Source organism: Phoenix dactylifera, chromosome 4 (genome assembly GCF_051530095.1).
Source record: "Phoenix dactylifera cultivar Ajwa chromosome 4, Ajwa_hap1_PhDact_Kaust_v1.1, whole genome shotgun sequence".
In the NCBI taxonomy this organism is placed as follows: Eukaryota; Viridiplantae; Streptophyta; class Magnoliopsida; order Arecales; family Arecaceae; genus Phoenix; species Phoenix dactylifera.
In genome coordinates this window covers 5,514,292-5,522,476 of record NC_143193.1, presented here as the reverse complement: position 1 = coordinate 5,522,476, position 8,185 = coordinate 5,514,292, and the positions used below count along the sequence as shown (strand labels likewise).

Genomic DNA, 8,185 nt, shown 5'->3' with positions numbered 1-8,185 from the left:
GATGGCCTGCAAAAAAATAAAAAAAAATGAAAATAAAAATTACCCATGTGGATGGTCTAATATACATTTGGTATTCATGTCATGATCCTCTAGCGCAACAAAGAGATGTATCGATAAAAGGCTACCACACATTCCAGCGATTCCAACACAACTGTCTCTGTTCCATAATTAGAAACAATTGTCCGCCTTTGAGATGGATGGCATGGTGACAATCTAGAATTGTACAACCATTTACGATGCAAAATATGCACCGCAGAAGATCTGAACTCTTATATACTCTGATGGCAAAGTAATCAATGGAAAAGAAAAATAGGATTTGTTTGTGGAAATAAATTTTTTTAACAGAAAACTAGTTATAAGCCTTTTCAAATCTAGTGAAACAAACAAATAAAAAAGTAAAATTTTCAGGAAAAATAAGGTTTTCATACACTCAACCTTAAGCCAACTGCTTATTTGGCCTGCAGAGTTTCACAGTGCAAGCAAAAGAAGCTAAACAAAATCCTGTTTCTTCCACACAAGCACTTGTCTATTTGCAGAACCCCATAATTGGCGCAGTCAAACCCAACTTTGACAGTGTAGTACCAGAGGTAAGCCATCCATCAGTGCAAGCTTCATCCTAAGACTAGAAAATGAAGATGATCATATTTTGTGTACCAGCTGCAGAGAGCTCCAACCATTCACTGTTCCCTGTGCAGAACTGTTAGCAGCCTGAGAGGGGGATGCTATTGCTAAAGAGTAGGTTCTATGTGCCCCTTACTTGGCTAGAAGATGATTCTCTCACTGTGATGTCCAGATTGAATGGTCTCAACTCTGAATGTTATTGGATATCCTTCCAAGCCACTCACTGTTTTCGCCGAGGGAATGGAGGAATGCACCAATGAGTTGCTTGAGTTTTGCTGCTGATAATGAAGATGAAATGGATTATGATGGAACCAATCTGGACCAGCTATTGATAAAAAAATCTGATTGGCAGGATCATATCACCATCAAATGCTCTGTTCCCTTTGATAAAACCATGTGGGTTGCAAATGCTAGATGCTACCATTTTTTTCTTCATCATCTCTGTATGTGTTTTTCTTACATGAAAGGAAAACAAACACCAATAATTTCAGATTCTCCCCATACATTTTCTTTGTAATTTTGAGTTATCTAAGTTCTTTCTATTTCCTCGAGGAAATAAAAAAGGTTGTTTAAATTTTTTTCTGAACTTCTGATAAATTCTCATATGCTTTCCCAGATTCAAACCTTTTCATGAATAATTCAAGCATGATCAATTGGAATTCTCTCTAAAGAATTAGGAAATGGATATTGTTGTTGTTTCTGCATTGTTATGACTTTCTGGTGTTTAATTGGAGTTGATTCTGGACCTAAATGATTCGAATAAAAAGGTTAGAGATGACAAGATAAATTGTTCAAGGCACTTTTAATATTTCTTTCTTAACAAAAAGGAAACACTACGACCAGAGAGAAGAGTATCTTGTCTAGAAGACATTTTCTTGTTTACAGGCCCAAAGAGATTGAAAGCAGAGTGGAACACACAAACTAAGTTGGTACTCTAAGATTAAACTTTCATGAGAGATGCACACAAAGAAAAACAACTGACAAAGAGCATCTAAATATCATGACTGGATTAAGAAAACAAAAAGTAAAGTTGGAATACTCTATAGATCAATAAAATCATTTGCAAATCTCCAGTCCTCCCGCTGCATCAAGGGCCATCCTTCTCTCCATTGTCCTCAAACATTTTCCAGAGCAACATTAAGTTCTGGAAACCAAACTAACATGATCTCGAAATGTGTTTCCTAGAAATAACTAGACACATCTGCAAGAAAGATCCCTCATTGAGCTCAATGGAATGTGCCCGCATTGGTGCTTCATGATGTTGGACATCAAATATTCTCTAGGCATCTTAAAGTGTACTTATCTTCCCCCATTTTTCGTGACCATGACCAAGGACATCAGATGCAAAATTCTTCAGCAAGGCATGCAAAGCTCTGAGTGACTGACAGGAAAGCTATGAGTAAATTTGCACTCATGTTAGAACATTTCCCTCCTATTCCCAGCACCCCAAATGATAGAAGTATGAATAGGTTGTGGACTCATCAAGAAAATGGCAGAGCTACAGAATAAGGACCTGCAAAGACAAGCTTGTGCAAATCCATTTGTCTGAGCGCAATGATGTTACAAGCTCTTGGAAGGAGCAGCATCCGACCACAATTGCCCGAAAAGAGTTCTACTGTATCCTCATTATAATGTGTACAGCCACCACATAATCTTGGCTCTTGTGCACAGTGCACATGGTAGTCAATGAGATTCCTAACCCCCCACCCCCCCAGCCCAACACCCAAAAAAAAGAAAAAAAAAAACTTCCATGACATGCAAAGCAGCAACAAACTGCAATAAAGGTTGTGGGGTAATCAGGCCAACCATGTTCAAGATAGTTCACATGCATGGGGACAGCAGCAACTTCAACCATTTGATCTTAAAAATTAAAATATAGCAATTTCCTGAATAGTTCTCATAAAATATCTTCTATCCCTTTCCTAATGAAGAAAGCTGCAGGAAAACCTACTTTGTAAAGATATATTTGCAGAGAAGATTCAATAAGAGAAACATTTTCTTCATTGACCCTGACATAAAAGACAGAAAAAATCTCAATGATGTTTTGGGTTTCCTCCAACATTCACTCATTTACAAATGGCCCCTGGATCAGATTTGAGAAAACATGAAGAACCTTTTAACATAAGACCTGCTATCACCTTCTATCAAATTATTTTATGCAGTGACATCATCACAAGTACATCACACCCAGAGAAGAAAGGTAAACAAATTATCACATTAATAGCCCACCTTAGTAAATAGTCACATAAATACTCACAAGAACCACACAATACAATCCTACCACATTATAGCAAGTTTTAATGCCTCTACCCAACTGCCACCCACCTTAGCATTTTTTGTTGGCCAGAAGATGTACCATTGCACATTGACAACTTGCAACACCCTTTTCCTTACTACCCATTCAGCGCTGTGCACTCGCCAACACAATCTGTATTATTATTAACTTTTTATTATGATCACATTTTGGATAAGAACACTATATGTTAACACCAAACCCCTAATCCAAAATGTAGAAGGGTGATTAATGCAATATAATTTGCAGACCAATATAAAAAGGTCCATTTACTATAAATCTCGTAAACAAAACCCTATGCAGTGCATTAACTTTTTATTATGATCACATTTTGGATAAGAACACTATATGTTCAGCACCAAACCCCTAATCCAATATTTAGAAGGGTGATTAATGTAATATAATTTGCAGACCAATATAAAAAGGTCCATTTACTATAAATCTCGTAAACAAAACCCTATGCAGTGCATTAACTTTTTATCATGATCACATTTTGGATAAGAACACTATATGTTGAACACCAAACCCCTAATCCAATATTTAGAAGGGTGATTAATGTAATATAATTTGCAGACCAATATAAAAAGGTCCATTTACTATAAATCTCGTAAACAAAACCCTATGCAGTGCATTAACTTTTTATCATGATCACATTTTGGATAAGAACACTATATGTTGAACACCAAACCCCTAATCCAATATTTAGAAGGGTAATTAATGTAATATAATTTGCAGACCAATATAAAAAGGTCCATTTACTATAAATCTTGTAAACAAAACCCTATGCAGTGCATTAACTTTTTATTATGATCACATTTTGGATAAGAAGACTATGTTCAACACAAACCCCTAATCCAAAATTTAGAAGGGTGATTAATGCAATATAATTTGCAGACCAATATAAAAAGGTCCACTTACTATAAATCTTGTAAACAAAACCCTATGCAGTGCAGCACATTCACATATAATAAAACCAATACCAATAAACAGAGAGATTAAAACAGATATCTTTTCTTCACAATTGAGACTTCCAACGCAATGACTAATGACTAAAAAGAGCAGATAGATAATATAATTTAGGAGGAGGGCATGGAGGCTTAGAGATGGCATCCAAAGCAGTTACAAGTCTGGGGAGTGAAGGAGCAGAAGCCGAAAGGCCTGTTGGGAATGTTGCAGTTGATGGCATAGCAGCAAGGCGAAGGCAGGCAGAGGCCCCTGGAGCCCCCACAGCAAGTGCAGAGGGCACATATCCGGAAGCTATTCAGCCGCCGCCGTGGCGGTCCATCGAGCAGCACCGATTGCATCCCCGACACAGGCTTCATCACCAGCATCCGCTCGTTCGCTGCCTCCTACAAGAATCCAACATTCCCATTCCCATTACAAACAGAATGAAGAAGAACAGGTGCTCAATTTGGAGAGATTGTTAGTAAAAGAACAGCGAGAGGTGAAGAGAAGGAGGAACCCACATGAGGCATGGCTACTTTGGTGGACATGGAAGACATAGAGAGGAGCAGCAGCAGCAGGAGGAGGAGGAGGAGGAGATGGGTGTGAGAGGAGGCTCCAGAGGTAGAAGCCATATCTTATGGGGTGGTTTTAACAAGAAGGAAAGGATGAGGGATTTTCTCTTGTTTCTAGTTTTCTTTGCAGTTTAAAGGTAAGGGGAAGGGGTTTTGGTGGTGTTTGGAGTATTTAATGCTGGGTCTGAGGAAGTTAGGGGGGGGGGGGGGGGGGGGGGTGGAGGTGTTGGGGAGATGAGAAGAGAGTAAAGGGGTGAAGGGGGATTGAAAGGGTTGGTTGGAGGAGGAAGGAGAGGGTTTTGGGAAAATGGGGCCAGAGGTTTTGAGAAGAAGGGGAAGGGTTTTGCTATTTCCTTCCCACTTCCAAATTCCAACTAGTGGATGGTGAATGGGGCAGGGCCACCATCCCAAGGGGTTTGCCACAGATGGGTAGAATGGTAATAACAATGATGGGCTTCCCTCTGCTTTCTCCTTGGGGGTGGGGAAAATTCCCATATGTGTCCTTGAGAGCAGGCTTGGGGAGAGGGCAAGGCTCCCAAGCAGGATGCACCCTAGCCAATTTGAATTTGAAATGGTTGGGATTTAATGTAGGTCAAAATTTGAATGGATCACATGCGTTAGATGACCTTTCCAATGGTAGGGGTGCACATGAGCTGGATTGAGCTTGAGTACGATCAAACTTAGCTTCAAATTAATTTCGAACTTAAAGTTTACGAGCATGCTTGGCCCTTCATCAAATTCAGCTTGATTGGGCATAACTCGAGCGCAAGTTATTTTGAAAATTTCAAATCAAACCAAAATTTATTCGAGCTTGAATTAAAGTTTATTGCGCTTCTAATAATTTAGTTAACATATTAATCAATGCCTTTATAAAGAACTAGGCTATCAATCAGAGATTATATATATGTAATTTGTTATGAGCCTAACATTCCTTTTGGGGAAAAAAAGTTATATCGAGCCATCCATGATAGGACGCATAATATGGTGAGCTTGAGTTAACTTGAAATGCTTAGATCAATCAACAATCCTACTTACCAACTCTTTTAGCTAAATTATTATGGTGAGCCATCCATGATACTCATTATTTCTTCCTACTTGAAATGCATGGAAAGAGTTTTTTCTTGATGTCTATTTTCCTACTGACACCTCTCTTTTAGCCCATTTATGGAGGATTTGTTTCTGGTTTCCATTTGGGTTTTGAAGGCATCGGTCTATTTTCTGCTGTTGTAGTAAAAGCTGGATGATTGGATGTAGCTATGCAATGGCCTAAACTATTAACCATTTTAGCAAGAGGGAGGCAGTGAATCATCTGGGATACGGTTTTTTCGGTTTCTTGAAGTTTTTGTTCATTCTTTACCTCATTATATGATTGTTAGATCATATAGGTTTTAACTATTTTTGCTTTTGAAGAGTATTCTTGGCTCGATCGAAGCATTGGTTGGACTCAAAGGGCCATATGAGTATCCTTGCTCAACATGGCTACTCTAAGAGGATCTAAAGATAATCCTCCTTGCATTTTTTAAGCCATCCTTGGTCTATTTCTTGCTGTCAGGTGTTTGTAGTTGGTAATGGTCATATATTGAATCGGAATAGTTTATATTAGTGGTCATGTATCTCATAGGAACAAATTTGCTAGTCCGAGGAAAGAGATTTGCTTGTTTTAAGAACAAATTTGTTAATAAGGGCAAATTTAACTTTAATGTTTGTTAGTAATGGTTATGTATTTAGTTGGAACAATGACAACAGTGGTCATGTGTTTAATTGTATGGAATGCATTGGCACTAAAGAAAAACTTCAAATAGATACTATCCAACCTATAATTTTAGGATTAAGAAAGTGCTGATGCTCCCCATTTTCATTCATAAATAATTGTGTGTGTGACATTTTCTTTTTTCAAAATTGGTAATGGATACGAAAAAATTTACAGCATGAAATCTTAGTTTATGAGAGCCAAGTGCAGATTCAATTCCGGCTCCAGCATGCTAGGATTTGGTCCCCATCAAAAACCATAATATATTAGTCTCTCAAGTGATATCATAGATTTATACTTTTGTTAGTTATTGTTGTTCATTGTTACTTAGCCATTATTAGTCATTAATCATTGTAGCTAGTTATGTTATGCTTTCCTTGTTGCTAAGTATTTGATGTTAGTAGTAAGTAGATGACACTGTTGCTTACTATATCTATTTTGTGCATCCAAATATTATGATATCAGCTAATCTCTATTAAAATTTATGCTAATATTTCTTTAGCTTCTGTTTCCAGCAGGTGATTCATCTCTCAGGACGTACACAACTCCCTAGTAGTACGATAAAAATGACTAACAAGTGCAGGTGTCATACAAAGAGCTGACAATGGAATCCATATTAAGTACTCTCTTTTTTTTGGATGGTAGAAGAGCAAAGTTATATGATTCGATCCTTGCGGGATGAGCAGGGCCACCGGGTGGAGGGTGATTTGGCCATCAGTCATATCCTGCTCGATTTCTTTTGATCTCGCTGGACGGAGGATAAGGGTCTGATGCAGCTGGCCAGCTCCCGAGGGCTGATTCCCAAATTGATATGACCGAGAATGCTATGTTGGTTCGACCAGTGACGGAGGGGGAGGTGCGTGAGGCTATCTGGGCTCTGGGCGAGGATAGGGCTCCTGGTCCGGATGGCTTCCCACCTTTCTTCTTCTGGAGATACTGGGTATCGTCCGGACTGCAGTGGTGGAAGCAGTCATGTGTTTTTTCAGTCGAGCAGGGATGCCTGACAACTGGAAGGCTACATTTGTCACGCTTATACCTAAGCGTCAGGACGCGGCCGAGCCGAGCCACTTTAGGCCGATCAGTTTGTGCACAACTTTATGCAAAGTTGTGGCAAGGATACTGATGGAACGTATGAAGCCCTTCCTCTCTGGCATCATTTGTCAGGAGCAGGGTGCTTTTGTAAGAGGTAGGAGTATTTCCGATAATGTCATGGTGGCCCAAGAGATGATGTGGGATCTTCGACGGGCCTCGAAGCGGTGATGCCTGATGGCTGTCAAGCTGGATATGGAACGAGCTTATAATAGAATCAGGTGGAGCTTTCTTAGGCTAGCTTTGGAGAGTCTAGGGTTCCATGAGATATGGATTGGGTGGGTTCTGGGGTGTGTTCGGGGACCAAGGTTTTCTATCTTGGTCAACGGCTCTCCATCTCCTTTTTTCAGTTCTACTATGGGGCTTCGGCAGGGATGCCCGCTATCTCCATACTTGTTTATTATTTGTACTGATGTCTTGTCTCGGTCGCTGTGGGCGGCGTGCGCCGCCGGAGAGCTGGAGGCTTATGTCCCAGCTCCAGGGGCCTAGCCGATATCACATTTACTCTTTGCCGATGACTGCCTCCTCCTGACCTGGGCTCGCGTAGTGGACGCTCAAGCTATCAGGAGGGTTTTGGCTGCCTACTGCACTGAATCCGGTCAAAGAGTGAATGCCCAGAAATCCTCCATCTCCTTCAGCCCAAGTACGTCACTCAGGGTTCGACGGAGGATTCGGAGGATTCTGGAGATGCCCGAGCAGGACGGAACCTGGACCTATCTGGGTGTTCCGATCTCGGATAGGAGATTGCGAGTTTTCGAGTGCACCGGGCTGGTGCAACGGGTCCAGAGCAGCCTAGAGGGTTGGCGGGCAGCGTCCCTGTCTATGATGGGTAGAGTCACGCTGATTCGATATGTATTGGGCTCCATGCCCATCTATCTTATGGCAAATACGGTGGTGCCAAGGTCTGTTCTACAG

At 40.4% G+C, this 8,185-nt stretch overlaps 1 long non-coding RNA gene across 2 annotated transcripts; it reads right to left on the bottom strand.

The window, feature by feature from the left end:
• Positions 1-230: 230 nt before the first annotated feature.
• On the bottom strand, positions 231-4,175 carry LOC103723236 (uncharacterized). Of its 2 annotated transcripts, none has more exons than XR_015977034.2 (3): positions 4,038-4,175; positions 758-896; positions 231-687 (listed from the first exon to the last, which is right to left on the bottom strand). It is a non-coding gene; the product is annotated as an uncharacterized LOC103723236 (long non-coding RNA). The 2 variants fall into 2 exon arrangements; XR_015977035.2 differs by having other exon boundaries at positions 758-899; positions 4,038-4,170.
• Between the last annotated feature and the right edge of the window lie 4,010 nt (positions 4,176-8,185).